The following is a 13269-nucleotide window of genomic DNA, read 5'->3' on the forward strand; positions in this document are numbered from 1 at the left end:
GGCTTGAGGTGATTTGGCTCCGTGCACAATACAAGAAAGAATTTTAAATCCGGCTGTTCATCTCATGGATCCCTTTTGTTATTGTGGCTGTTCCCTGTCGTGCCAGCTGGAAATTTGTAAGGGTTGAAATGGTTTATGTAATAAATAAAGTTATACACTTGCAGTAAATCCAGTGCTCTCCCAGAATCACTCAAGACCTTTGTCCCTGGGATATGCCACGCAGCCACTTAAATTCTGCAAGAACTCCACAGTGAAAATCAAAAAGATACAGAATTACACATATAATCTTGCTGTGGCATTGGGAAGATTAATGGACCACCACCCCAGGGGAAGTGATAGCACAAACTGCTCTGAAGGCAGATTTTTCGTGTAGTTACAGGGATCAGGAAAACTTCAGTTCTCCTGAAAATCTGCTTAGTGAAGTGAATTACATAAAACCCTTGTAGGAATGTGTGGAAGTGGCTGGAGCATCGTACTCACGTAGTGTCTGAATACATGCTTGGCTAGGTTTCTTGGGCTAACTGCTAAAAAGAATTTTTTACGCCAAGTTATAATGCACTTTTTGGGTTGTTTGTTCTATAAAGGAGCACTCACGATGGCTGAGAGCGCGGCGGTGCTGCCTTCGCAGCTGGGTTTCGTGTCCTTCCCAAGCAGGACGGTGAGTGCCATTGACCATTGCAGTTCCCCAGCCAGGGCATTTCTGTGCAGGTGGGGAAACTGAAATAGAAAAAAAACCCCATGTTTTTCTTCCTGGATAATCAGAGCATGCTGTATGACCACAGTCACCCTGTCAGAAGGTATCGGTCATTTCATTTGCTTATGTGTTATGGAAAAAATATATGACCTGTCGCTAAGGGACTTTATTTTCCAGCCACCGCAAGAGCCTGTCCAGACACATGGATTGCGCCTGAACAAGCTGATAGAAAGACATAAAGGCAGGTACAGGAGTGAGCTGCTGACGCCAGACTGGGTCTTGCAAGCCATTCCAGGCAGGAGGAGTCCATCATCTCTACAAGCCCCACCGAAATGAGAAGGTTACAGGTCCAGGATGCTGCAAATTATTTATGCAAATATCGTAGAATCATGGAATGGTTTGGATTGGAAGGGACCTTAAAGATATCTTGTTCCAACCCCCTGCTCTGGGCAGGGACACCTCCCACCAGCCCAGGCTGCTCAAAGCCCCATCCAGCCTGGCCTTGAACACCTCCAGGGATGGGGCATCCACAGCTTCTCTGGGCAGCCTGGGCCAGTGTCTCACCACCCTCACAATAAAGAATTTCTTCCTAATATCTAATATAAATTTCCCCCTTTTCAGTTTAAAACCATTACCCTTTTCCTATCTGTCCTATTGCCACACTCCCTCATCAAGAGCCCCTCCCCAGCTTTCCTGTAGGCCCTCTTTGGGTACTGGAAGGCTGCTATAAGGTGCCCCCAGAGCCTTCTCTTCTCCAGGCTGATGACATCAAACCAGAGAATACTGCTACACCATCTGCTGCAGTGGTACCTGATCTCAGTGGCAACCCTTGCTTTACAGGAAAGATGTGTGGGACCTGAGCTTGGAGCTGGGATCTCACTAATTTTTCTTTTTGACTTCCAAATTCAGAGGTGAGTTAATGGTTGCAATTATTAATGAACCTTGTTTTGGTCCATTAGGAGGCCTAATATCAGGAGTTGTTCTGAATTAATAAATTCTCATTGCTTCCAGGACATGCTACAAAGAGCAGCTGGAAATGTCAAAGAAAACACTAGTAATGTTTCTGAGATGGGTTACGGAGAACGAAAACCCTCACATGCTGCTGCTAGAGATGTGCTGGCCAGCTGTGCCTGGTGCAGGAGAGCATCTACAGCACTGAAGAACAGACGCTGGTACACCACCAAGAACATTCTCTCTCCAAGGGCCCCTCAGGAGGAAGAAGGGTGCCAACCTCGTCAACTAATCCCATGTGCGGTCCTCCCCCAGATCTCCCAGCAGGAGACCTGAGACCCAAGAAAGGCTCCTGCCATGTGGGACGAGGTGCCACCTCCACTAATGGGGAGACAAATGGTAGGGGCTCTGTGTGGAGACCCAACTGAGTTTTTTAGTGTGATGTGAGCCAGGACAGGCAGAGTGCCATTGCCACGGTGCAGCAGGGGCTCTTCCCTAAGGGCCAGGGAGATGTCCCACAGCCCCTGAGGTTGACGAGCAGGGACTGAGGGACCGGGCTGGGCTGAAACAGGGCCCTGGGCAATGGGCAGGGGTGGGGGATGCTGGTCACAGAATCACAGAATCACAGAATGGTAGGGGTTGGAAGGGACCTCTGGAGATCATCTAGTCCAACCCCCTGCCAGAGCAGGGTCACCCAGAGCAGGTTGCACAGGAATGCATCCAGGCGGGTTTTGAATGTCTCCAGAGACGGAGACTCCACCACCTCTCTGGGCAGCCTGTGCCAGTGCTCTGCCACCCTCAAAGTGAAGAATTTCTTTCTCATGTTTAGGTGGAACTTCCGATGCTCAAGTTTGTGCCCGTTACCTCTTGTCCTGTTGCTGGGCACCACTGAAAAGAGCTTGGCCCCATCCTCCTGACACCCACCCTTTCAGTATTTATAAGTGTTGATAAGATGGTCAGGGGCATCAAAGCCCAGTAGTGTCCATGAGGGGTCTGACAGTTCTGTCTTGATCTTGTGTTGTTTTCTGAAGAGTTCACTTTCTTATCCCTACCCTTATCCCTGGAGGGAGCAACATCTTCAGTTCCCTGTCCTTAAATGCACAGAAAGGTTGGGGCTAATGGATACTTGAGTCTGACAAGCCCTTTCTGGTCTCTTTAAGATTCTCATGAGGCAGGGGACGTTCAGTGCTTCAGTTAAGTATTATGGATTTAGAAGTTTTCTTCATGTCATATGTTTTATCAGACATCCTTGAATTTCCAATAAATTAAATAAAAATTCACAAGACATCACTGAATTACTAGACTAGCCCTAGCTCTGTAGGAGCTGCTTTGTAAGATCAATTATAGAAAAATCTGAATTTCTAGTAGGTGAAGCTCAAATAAATTATGTTTCTATTGACGTTCTACATCCAGTGACCTGGAAATGTGGCCTCCCTCTCTTGTATTAAAATTCTACAAACAAAACGTCTTCATTAGGTCAATTAGTTTGCATACATATTTTAACAAAAAGACTTCACTGTGGGGGAAGAAAAATTCAGCTGAAAAATCAATCCCAAATTCAAGACTATTAATTTATGGACTGCTTCTCTGACTTCAGTTTATCTAAACTTCATCTAGATTTATTTTTCTGTTCTTTGCTAGGGGCATTATTTGTTCTTCTTAACCAACTTGCCATACAGCATGTGTTACCAGCAGAGCTTACATAAACTCCTAGGCCTGACATTTATAAAGTGTCTCAGATTGCAAATTAACTGGATAATTCCAAAAGATTTAATGTACTCAGGGCTACAGCCTTTGCAAATCAGCAACACCCCACTCCATGGAGTATTCTGGTGCTTTCAAAACCCTTTAAGTGAGGAAGCCCACCTTGGTGCCTTGTGGCTGTGCAGGGGACTGAGGCACGTTCTTGGTAGCGTGGTATGGAGTGCACTGTGAAGAATAATAATAGCACCACCATTACCACTCCAGTCACAGTGATCTTTGAGACTTGAATTTCTTCTCGATAACCTGAGAAAATGGCTCTTGTGGCACGACTTATCTGTGGAGCCAACAACTGCGCAATCCCCCAGCTGTTTTCTGATGCCTACTTGGGAGGGTGCTGTGGTGGTGAACGTCATGCAGTGTTGGTTGAAGACAATCATGTTGTCTCCTTGACTGGCATGGGGAGAATGAGAAAAATATTTAATCATTGGCAAACTAAGGTGCCTGTTGCAGCTTGTTTGGTCTTCAGGAAAGCTGATGTTCCAGTCCTAGAGAAATGCAGAATGATAGTGCTGAAGTTGTACTGTTGATACACTCCTGTCTGGTTGTGGTCATACGCAGGACCATAGAAAAACAGATGCACTAGACAAGAAAAAATTCCACTAGGACTATTAATCTAGATAAGATATATTCCTTAAGTAAGTATAGAGTGATATGTTCTTCCATGGTAGAATCTGGGAGAAATTTGTAAAATCATTCAATTTTATTCTGTAGCATTCTTGAGACTCTGGAGTACCAATATCTCCTTCCACTTCTCTTGTAATCAGTTTGGTCGTTGAGGGAGCCAAATTAGTACTTCAAACAGATGTTGTCCGGTCAAAAATTTCTAGGGCTCTTCCCCACAGTGCTGTGCTCAGCGTATAAATATATTTTTTATTTAATATCTCAACATAATACAGTCAAAGCTTATTTTCCATCACATATTTAAAAACCTGATTCCTCAAAGGGTAGATACATAAAAGTTTTCTCTATGTTTCACAGAACAGCAACAGTCATAAAAAAAATCTATTAGGTGCTAATTTTGTCTTCCAAATCTTGTATTCTGATAAATTATCTGTTTAATATCCATTGATAAGTAAAGCTTAGCAGAAAGCTAACTGGACTGGGACCAGCGTATAATCATGCCAAAACTGTGACAAATGATATTCTAAATTAACAGGTACGTTTTCATCTCCTTATTGTGGAGACAGATCATGATTTACGCATTTGCTGTATCCAAATTGAGTAAAATATTATGTGCATATGAAATATTAATAAATATTAATGAATATTAATAAATAATAAAAAATAATAATATATATAAATACAAACATAAAATAATAAAATATGAAGAGGATCTTAAACTTTCAAAAATAATGTGGTTTGTTTTTTTTTTCCTTTCAGGTAGTTTGCTTCATACTAATGGGTATTTCTCAGCGACACTGGAGACTTCATCACCTGGGTGTCACCTGGGTGAAGGTGGTGGTTGTAGGTAGACAGTCATCTTTCTGTGGAGGACAGAGGTTCATTTGAGAACTCCTCACAGGTGGTTTTTAATACAATAATCATCTCCATAGGCTTGCCTGGATCAAGACTGAAAATATGTGACTGAATATACCTGTGGCACTCACAGGTGGACCTGTTGTCTCTGGAGCTGTCAGGAGACACTTTGCTCCAAAAGGTGCCGAATTTCAATACCTTTTCCCTAATCTCTGCCTGAAGCGACTCTTACTTGCAACATGATACTGGGAAGGTAACACCATCAAGAAAAAAAGATAGTACCCATAATTTTCACCCATGCATTCAGATGCTTACAGTCTTCTATGTGAAACAAGGGAAGAGCAAGACCTGGCTGAATATCTCCTGTGCCCTTCCTCAAGCTTTATCATTTTTTATCTCTTTTTGTCTTTTTAGCAGGTACAGGGAGACTGGGATCCCTTGTCAGGGCTTTTTTTTTTGTGGTGAGTCTTCAGTCTTGTAAAAACCAGCTCAGCTGTTCTCCTTTCATCTCAGGATGACAGGACTTACCAAGTCTGATCGTATGAAGTCTTGCTCAGATACATACAGTAGTTTTTTTACTATGAACTGCTCTTTAAAGTATCCTAGAATCAAACTGTAGCAATAAGCTTTTAATGATTTCTTTAAAACCAGGTAATTTCCCTGCAAAGCCTGTTTTCTTCATTCAGACTAGGAAATAAAGAAATAATGGTAAACCTGTCTATATTTAGTTTGGTTAGCAACTGTTTTTACATTGTTTATGCTAGGCTTCTGGATTGTTTTGCTACTGCAAAAAAATGCATACAATATTTGTGTTTCAGCAGAAGCCATCAGAATGACCCAAAATGCAGACTCTTCTGCAGTCTAGATTGGAGGTGTGTGGTGAGGAAACTGCCTGCCCCTTCAAGAAAACCGCTCTGTACGGGGGTGCTGAGACAAGGTTGAAAACTTCCAGAAAATTTCTGTAAAACAACGACAACAAATCTGCCAGACTCTCCTTTTCCCCAAGGACTTTATTGTGAACACAGTGTCTTTGTTTCACCTTATCACCTTGACCCTTATCACCAAGGACTTTAACGTGGACATATGATCTTTGTGTCTTCAGGTCTGCACTTCAGATTCAATACGCCAACAGGATTCATTGATGAGGAAATTACTTGAACATCGTTAGCTGTGGACTCAGCCTCGCTGCCGTGAACAATTTCGTGTTGTCCTCTGCGGGAGCAGGACGACCAGAAAAGCAAGCATCTGGTGCAAACATCCCACATCCATGTAAACAATCAGAAACGCCTTAGCAGTAAATGGAGCTTGAAAAAAAAAAAAAGCAGAGACACTTGCCGTAAGTTGATAAACAAGAGTAGATTTCCTGGGGTGTTCTTTGAGGTTTCCAGAAAATATCCATTCCTTCAAGTAGAAGATGCATCTGGTAAAATATTATATTCTCTGCTCACCATTGCATTTTCTCTGTAACATTGCACTATATTTTTTTTATAAGCTAGTGAAACTGCTGCTGATACTAACATTGGAAATTCAGACACACCATCATTTTCTCTGAAGACTGGCATTTATTTATTATTTTGAGGGCATTTTCACTTTATTTTTTCTTAACTCTGAATTTAGAAACTTCAGAAGGGACAAACAAGGACTCTTTGCCACAGAAATTAAAAGATGTCTCTCTTCCGACTAATCAATTCAGAGATGGGGGTGGGAACTGACCGTGGCTCTCGTCTTGTGTTAGAAGTGAGAGCAATTATAGATACTAATTTATTTGTATTTCTGTGGAGTCCTCCAGAAATGCCAAACAGCATCTGGTCCCCATTGCTCTGTATGTTGCAGGAACAGCAAGTAGTAGATGTTGGTTAGAAGGTCAGTTACTTTGTATAGTCTGTGAGTCTTTTGTCTCTGTCCTGAAGTGTTTTTATTGATGTTTATATTGACTCATTTGTCCCCTTCTGTGCCCAAATGACTATCCTCAGGCAAAATTTACCCATTGTCTTCCTTTGCCCCATGTTCCACAGAAGGAAACCTACCCTGAGTGCTAAAATTGCCTCCCACCACTTTCCTTTGGGGCAGGATTGGGCGCAGCTGGTGTGGTGTGTGGGACAGACCAGGGACGAGACGTGGACACGGCACTCGGGAGCTGCAGAGCTTCAAGATGTCTTACGGTTAACCCCCAGAAGCTGATCTGAGAGCTGCCCTCTCCTGGTAGAGCCACCAAGTAAGAGATGAACACCTCCTCTAGCCCAAGGGAGTTGAAATACATCCCTTTCTGAACACACACGAGCTTTGGCTGCCTGTTGTAGACCAAACACGAGAACACCCCCTAACAAACTCTGGTTATGTGCTGAAACAATACCTGTGGAAGAAAAGTAGGCAGCTTTTAAGTATTTCAACAGGAGACAGAGTTATTTCTAGTCAGCTTTTCAGTCCAGCACAATGGAAAAAAAAAAAGAAGTCGTCTGAGTGTTCAGGTGTTTTCAGCCTATGCAGTTGCTGTAGTGTTCTGACACCCTCATATGGCTTCTAACAACTAACGCGATTTTTATAAACAAAAGTTCATTTTCACGTATCAGCCTTGTCTATTTGCCTCTGATTCGTGTCCATGCTTAGCAAACGCCGCAGTTGCTGTTAACCTGCCCCAAAGCAGTCTAGATAGAAATGTCAGTTTTATTCTGAAAAAACTGCATAAGACCCTGGGTTTATGCATCTTTCCTTTTATCAGGTGGGCGGCTGGACTCTGTGCACTGAGGCAAGAACACACAAAAAGGCGGCGAGTTCCTGCTCTGTACCAACGAGGTGAGGCTCTACCTGGCATCCTACGGCCATTTTCTAGGTCCCTGGAGTCACCAGCCGGGGGACAGGGGGGAACTGAACTCGGGAGAGAACATAAAATGCTTGTGACTCTGAAGCCCCCTTCACTCCCTGCCCAGGCAAAACCCGCTGCTGCTTTGCTCCTGCCTTGCCTCGTCAGTCCTAGACCTTTCCTCTGCCCCAGCAACTGTCTGACTGCCCTTGTTGGATCCGCCTTTAGGAGAAACCCAAACAAAGCCGTATACTGCCTCATAAAGAGGCTTTACTTGACCGCGCGTAACACGTTGGTCTGTGGAATCAGATTCTCAAGCTGGGGTGTGTAATCAATTTTAGACAACGTATGTGCTGCTTTGCCTTATTATTCCGACCACTTCTGGCCACGTGCTCATTAAAATATAAGAATCTAACTGAAATATTGGAAAAGCCAATGAGTATCTCTCCAGGGGCTTGGGGGGGTTTTGGATTTGGCACGAGTGGGTCAGACCAGTGGTCTATTTCCCCCCTCCATCAGTGGTGGATAACAAGGGAGGCTGGGGTTAGATGAAGCCTGGGGTTGCCACAGCAGCCTGTGCCGTGCGGGACATCCCAGGGGAGTCCTTCTCGACCTCCTGTGGAGGCACAGCCTCTGCCCTCTGGCAGGAAGAGGAGCCTCTTGCTCTGTATTTGCTGGGGAGGTTTGGTTTTCTCTCGGCCCATCTCACTCCCTCTCTTTACTGGTGCAGCTTGGTTTCTCACAATATGATCTTCCCCTCTGGCTGTCAGTCAAGAAGATTGGCATCTGTCTTGTGCAGAACGGCTCCCTTAATTAGCCCCAGGAGCATCCTGCTTGTGGTCTTTTTCCCCTCTTCTGTCTCCTGCCACGCAGATGGCTGGTGAGAGCCTTCCTCCTGTTGGTTTTTGCTTGTGCCCTTGTCATACGATTCCTACCTGACCTTTTCCATAGCTGCTCACCAGTGACACACGAGTAACCCAAAGCCCACCCCTCAGTGGACCACCTTACAGAACAACAAGGAATTTTCTCCTGTCTGCCTCCTGCTCTCTTCCCCCTCCTTCTTTTCCTCCCAACATTTTTTGAAGTCTGAGAGGCTTTATGCTTAACAAGCCTGAGCGCTGCTGCTGTCTGCCCTCCCGTAGATTTGTTCCTTGGGGTCTGCACTTCCCTTCTTCATTCCTTGTGGTTGTCAGATGTGATTTCCCCTGGTCCCTTACAGAGATGATGCAAAGCAGAGGAGTGATCACAAGCCTCAGGCATTCTTCCTCTTTCAGAAGAAGGTCAGGTCAAGGCTGGCTGTGATGAGCATTGCCAGTCTGATGAAGGCAATCCGTTTAATAAGGGGATGCAGATGCTTGGGGAGAAGGCGGCTCTTCTACAATCCCAACTTGATACAATTAAAGATGCGGAAAATCTTTTTCCTCCTCATATCCTGAAAACCTTGTGGCAGATGACTGCGTCTCACTGGAGAAGAGATTAAAGGGGGCTATTGTATGAGAGAAAAGGTCCAGAGTACAGCAATGAAAATTAGCCAGTGCCTGGGGAGGAGAAACCACATGAGGAGAACTTTAAACAGACCAAACTATTTAGCATGGAAAGGCGAACAGGAGGAGGAAATACGATAGTGCAACATACTTTATTGGAGGATACAAAGACAGCCAAACAAGAGATATTTTCTCAAATAAACCCCTTGATCTAAGGACATGGAGTCCCTTTGCAGCATGTAAGTGCAACATCTTTCAGACAAGTCAGCTGAATTTATTTGTGTCGTGCATATGACAGCGACACATGGACATCCAGGAGTGTAAAGGAATATGACTGCTCTGCCAGGCCTTGCGTGCAGAAACTGAGGTTCATGTAGCTGGCGCTGGTTTTGCACGTCCTCATGTGTGGATCCATGCTGAGCACATGTGCAGCACAGGGCTGCAGTCCTCTCCTGCCTTTCCCCAGATGCGAGCTGGCTCTGTCTGGCACATGGGGGGATGGAGCAGGAGAGGGGCTCTGCTACTCCGAGAATGGAAATGCACCATCTGGAAGAGCCGTGTTGGTCCCCTGTCTATGCCTGCATCTCCTCCTCTGTCGTGCCCTGTCCTCCTCTTGATGCTGGGGAGTATGTGCTTGTGAAGCTTGAGTATATCATCCACCCATAACAGGTTGGAGGAGAAAGGACGGTAGTCCTCCCTGTTGGTGCTCCATAGCATCATATGTGTGTGCTCATGCTTGTGTGTGTATAGATCTATTATAATTCTTTTAGACACAGCACAGTGTTTTATGTTGGGAGGTGTGGGATCTCCCTGGAATTGTAGGTTGCCGTTGAGTTTAAAAGCAGCAACGTCAAACAGAGAAATGCAGTGGATGAAAGAAGCTGCTTGGCTTTCTAAGGCTGCGTATAATTGTGAGGCAGATAGTTGTGAGTTGTGAGTTTGTGGAAGGTAGATGCTATTATTTGAAGAAACATGATTAAAAAGATCTGGAGACAGATACAGTTTGCTTAAAGGTAAGAGCCGGAGAGCTTTCCCAGGTCAGTACCTGATGCAGATCTTTTCTTCAATCTTAATGTTAACAGTGTGGCTACAGTTGCAGGAGGTTAATTCTCCTTACGTGTTTTGGTAGCCCTCTCCACTGTAATGAGCCGATGTGTGTGCCTTGCAGGGAAGGCTGTGCACGTCACTTTGTCACTCATGCATGTGAGCTCATCAGAAGTCCTTGCGGGGGGAAATGTCATGGAAGAGGGGCAGGGCTGAAGACACAAGATTTGATTTCCTTCCATCTGCCACTGCAGCTCCCATTCTGCTTACCAGGTCTTTTTTTCTACAACCACAAACATCTGATTTAGGTCCTGTGTGAGAATCCAAGAGGTTTTCCAGTGCCTGAAAAACAAGGATGTCTGTGGTGGAAGCTCTCTCTGGCATATGGCAGCTACCCAAATTATCATCCATACAGGCAGATGTCTGGGAAATGACTGGCCACAAAGATTTTGAAGCTTTGGATCGAAACTATCTAAAACATCAGCTTAACGACTGGTCTGACAAAGCCAAGCACAGTTACAAAGCTCCCATTTGCTTTCTTTGCATTTTAACAGATTCCTTCAGATAGTTCTGGTCACATTGGCTTCTTCTACTGGCAGCCTGGAGACGCAGAAGCGCTCAAATCAAAGTCAGTGTGTCAATGGCAGCGTGTCCCCTGCAGCTGCGCGGGCTGTGTTTGGCATGGGTTTATGTCTCCCCTGGCACAAAACGGATGCCAGAGCATGGTTCCCCTTCCCTGAATTGTCCCTGGCTTCGGGGCCAGATGGTGAAATGTTGACCTTGCCAGGAAAGTCAGTGCCAATCTTTCCATGTCCAAGTCCCTGGATATATTGAGTTGCGCTGCTCAACAGGACTGACCAAGGCATGGATAAGCACCATCTCTTCTTGGAGGGCTACAGCTGCCTGGGGAGGCTTTCAGAGGGCCTGGGAGGGAGCCAGGAAGCAAAGACCAGACTCAGGAAAGTTTAGCGCAGTCCCTGGCTAGGGTCTAAGGGTTCAGTGCAAGGAGGGTTTGCCAGCAGTGCCTGGGGAAGCACCAAGTCCTGTTTCCTCATCAGGGCGCTCTCCCCACTCTTGCTCCTCTTTCAGAGCCCAGCTGGGATGTGGGATTTGGATTAGCAGCAGAGACTGACCAGGCCAGGCTGCAAAGGTGGGTGGCAACCAGAGAGAAATAGCAGAGAAAGAGTGTTCTGGTGAGAAGGCAAAGGGAGCGCAGACCTGGTAACTGTATAGGGCTGATTCCTGCTTTCCAGCCAGGTCTGGAAATGGAAAATGCCTTGAGCAGCTGCCCAGTTTTGTTTGCGAACCTGCAGTTCTGCACCTTTTTTCCTTCTGTTAACTGCTGTGCATCCACTCGGAAACACACGCTACCTGACCGCTCAGCCCGTCCGAAGGGCCACATCCCCTGAAGCAGCTTCGGTGAGAGCCGAGAAACCTTAGGATCTGCAGAATCACATTCCTACAGGGGGAAACATGAGAAACTCGTTATTTGTTAACAGAGTTTGATTCACAGACTGGTCCGAAAACAATCCCTTATGGGATTCAATTACCAGCAGCTTTATGACATATCAAAGGAAACGTCTGTAAACCCAGAAAATTACTTACAGCTTATGACACCCGCCTTTAAGTTCCAGAGCTGCTAAATAGTTCAGAAGTCCTCAGTTCTGAAATATGGAGCCGGGATGGATTGTATTGTGTCAAGTACACAATGCTGCGTGGTGGAAGGCATGGACAGTCGGCCGTCTTACACAGTTATGGGAAGCAGATGAGGCTACAGGACAGAGCCTGCGAAGCATAAATCCAAATAATATTTCCAAAGACTGATTAGAAAGATCCAGGCAGATGTTGCATTTTCCATCTTAAAACAGTTTTGAAGATGGCTCCCCTCCTTTGTGTCTGTATCTAACACTACCCACTGAGCCTGTTTTGCAGTATGTAACATTTTCTGAATATACCAGTAAACTGCGGGTCTGATTTCACTCCTACTGAAGTCAGTGTGAGACGTGCAGTATGTTTAGGAGGAGATGGATCACCACGGGCCTCATCAGTATAATTTTCTTTTGCAGCTGTGGGTGGGCCTTGCTTTTGCTGTCACAGAGAGGTAAAAATGAAGATGTACTGCATCAGGGTGCTTTGCCATACCTTGCATAAATTTCCCTCTCCTGTGTCTTTACTGTATTCCCCTCTGACTTTTGCCAGGGCTCCATGGGAGATTGAGGAGAAAAGAGTTGCTTAATGTTCCCTGACTAACTGCTTACCCCTGCCGCCCACCACTCTTTCTTCCTGAATTTAGCAGATCTCTCCTGCAGGGAATTTACACAGCTGTTTGCAACCTTTGTGAGCATTAATCATAGCATCCCTTGTGACAATTTTTGTTTTTTTTTAATTTGAGGATGATTACTGTTGTCCTGTTAGAATGGATTTCCCAAGCCACTTGCTTCTTAGAGGCTGTGCTCCATCTCACGTGCTGGAGGACTGGAGCACCTCTCCTGTGAGGACAGGCTGGGAGAGCTGTGGTTGTTCAAGCTGGAGAAGAGAAGGCTCCAGGGAGACCTTAGAGCAGCCTTCCAGTACCTAAAGGGGGTTACAGAAATGCTGGAGAGGGACTTTTTACAAGGCCATGGAGTGATAGGACAAGGGGTGATGGCTTCAAACTGGAAGAGGGGAGATTTACATTAGATATCTAGAAGAAATTTTTCACTCTGAGTGTGGTGAGGCACTGGCCCAGGTTGCCCAGACAAGCTGTGACTGCCCCATCCCTGGAGGTGTTCAAGGCCAGGCTGGATGGGGCTTTGAGCAGCCTGGTCTAGGGTGAGGTGTCCCTGCCCAAGGTGGGGGCTTGGCACTTAATGATCTTCAAGGTCCCTTCCAACCTAACCATTCTATGATTCTATGATTCTATACTTTGTGGATTGGCAAGTACTCTAAAGATCTAAGCACATCTAAATCCACGCATCTCCAATCGTCTGTCACCAGTGGTTGAGGTCCCCTAATGATGGAAACTCTTGTTTACGGAATTGCAAAAGCATTGATTTAGCTGAAAGAATATTTGTGTC

Source organism: Larus michahellis, chromosome Z (assembly GCF_964199755.1).
Source record: "Larus michahellis chromosome Z, bLarMic1.1, whole genome shotgun sequence".
Lineage (NCBI taxonomy): Eukaryota > Metazoa > Chordata > Aves > Charadriiformes > Laridae > Larus > Larus michahellis.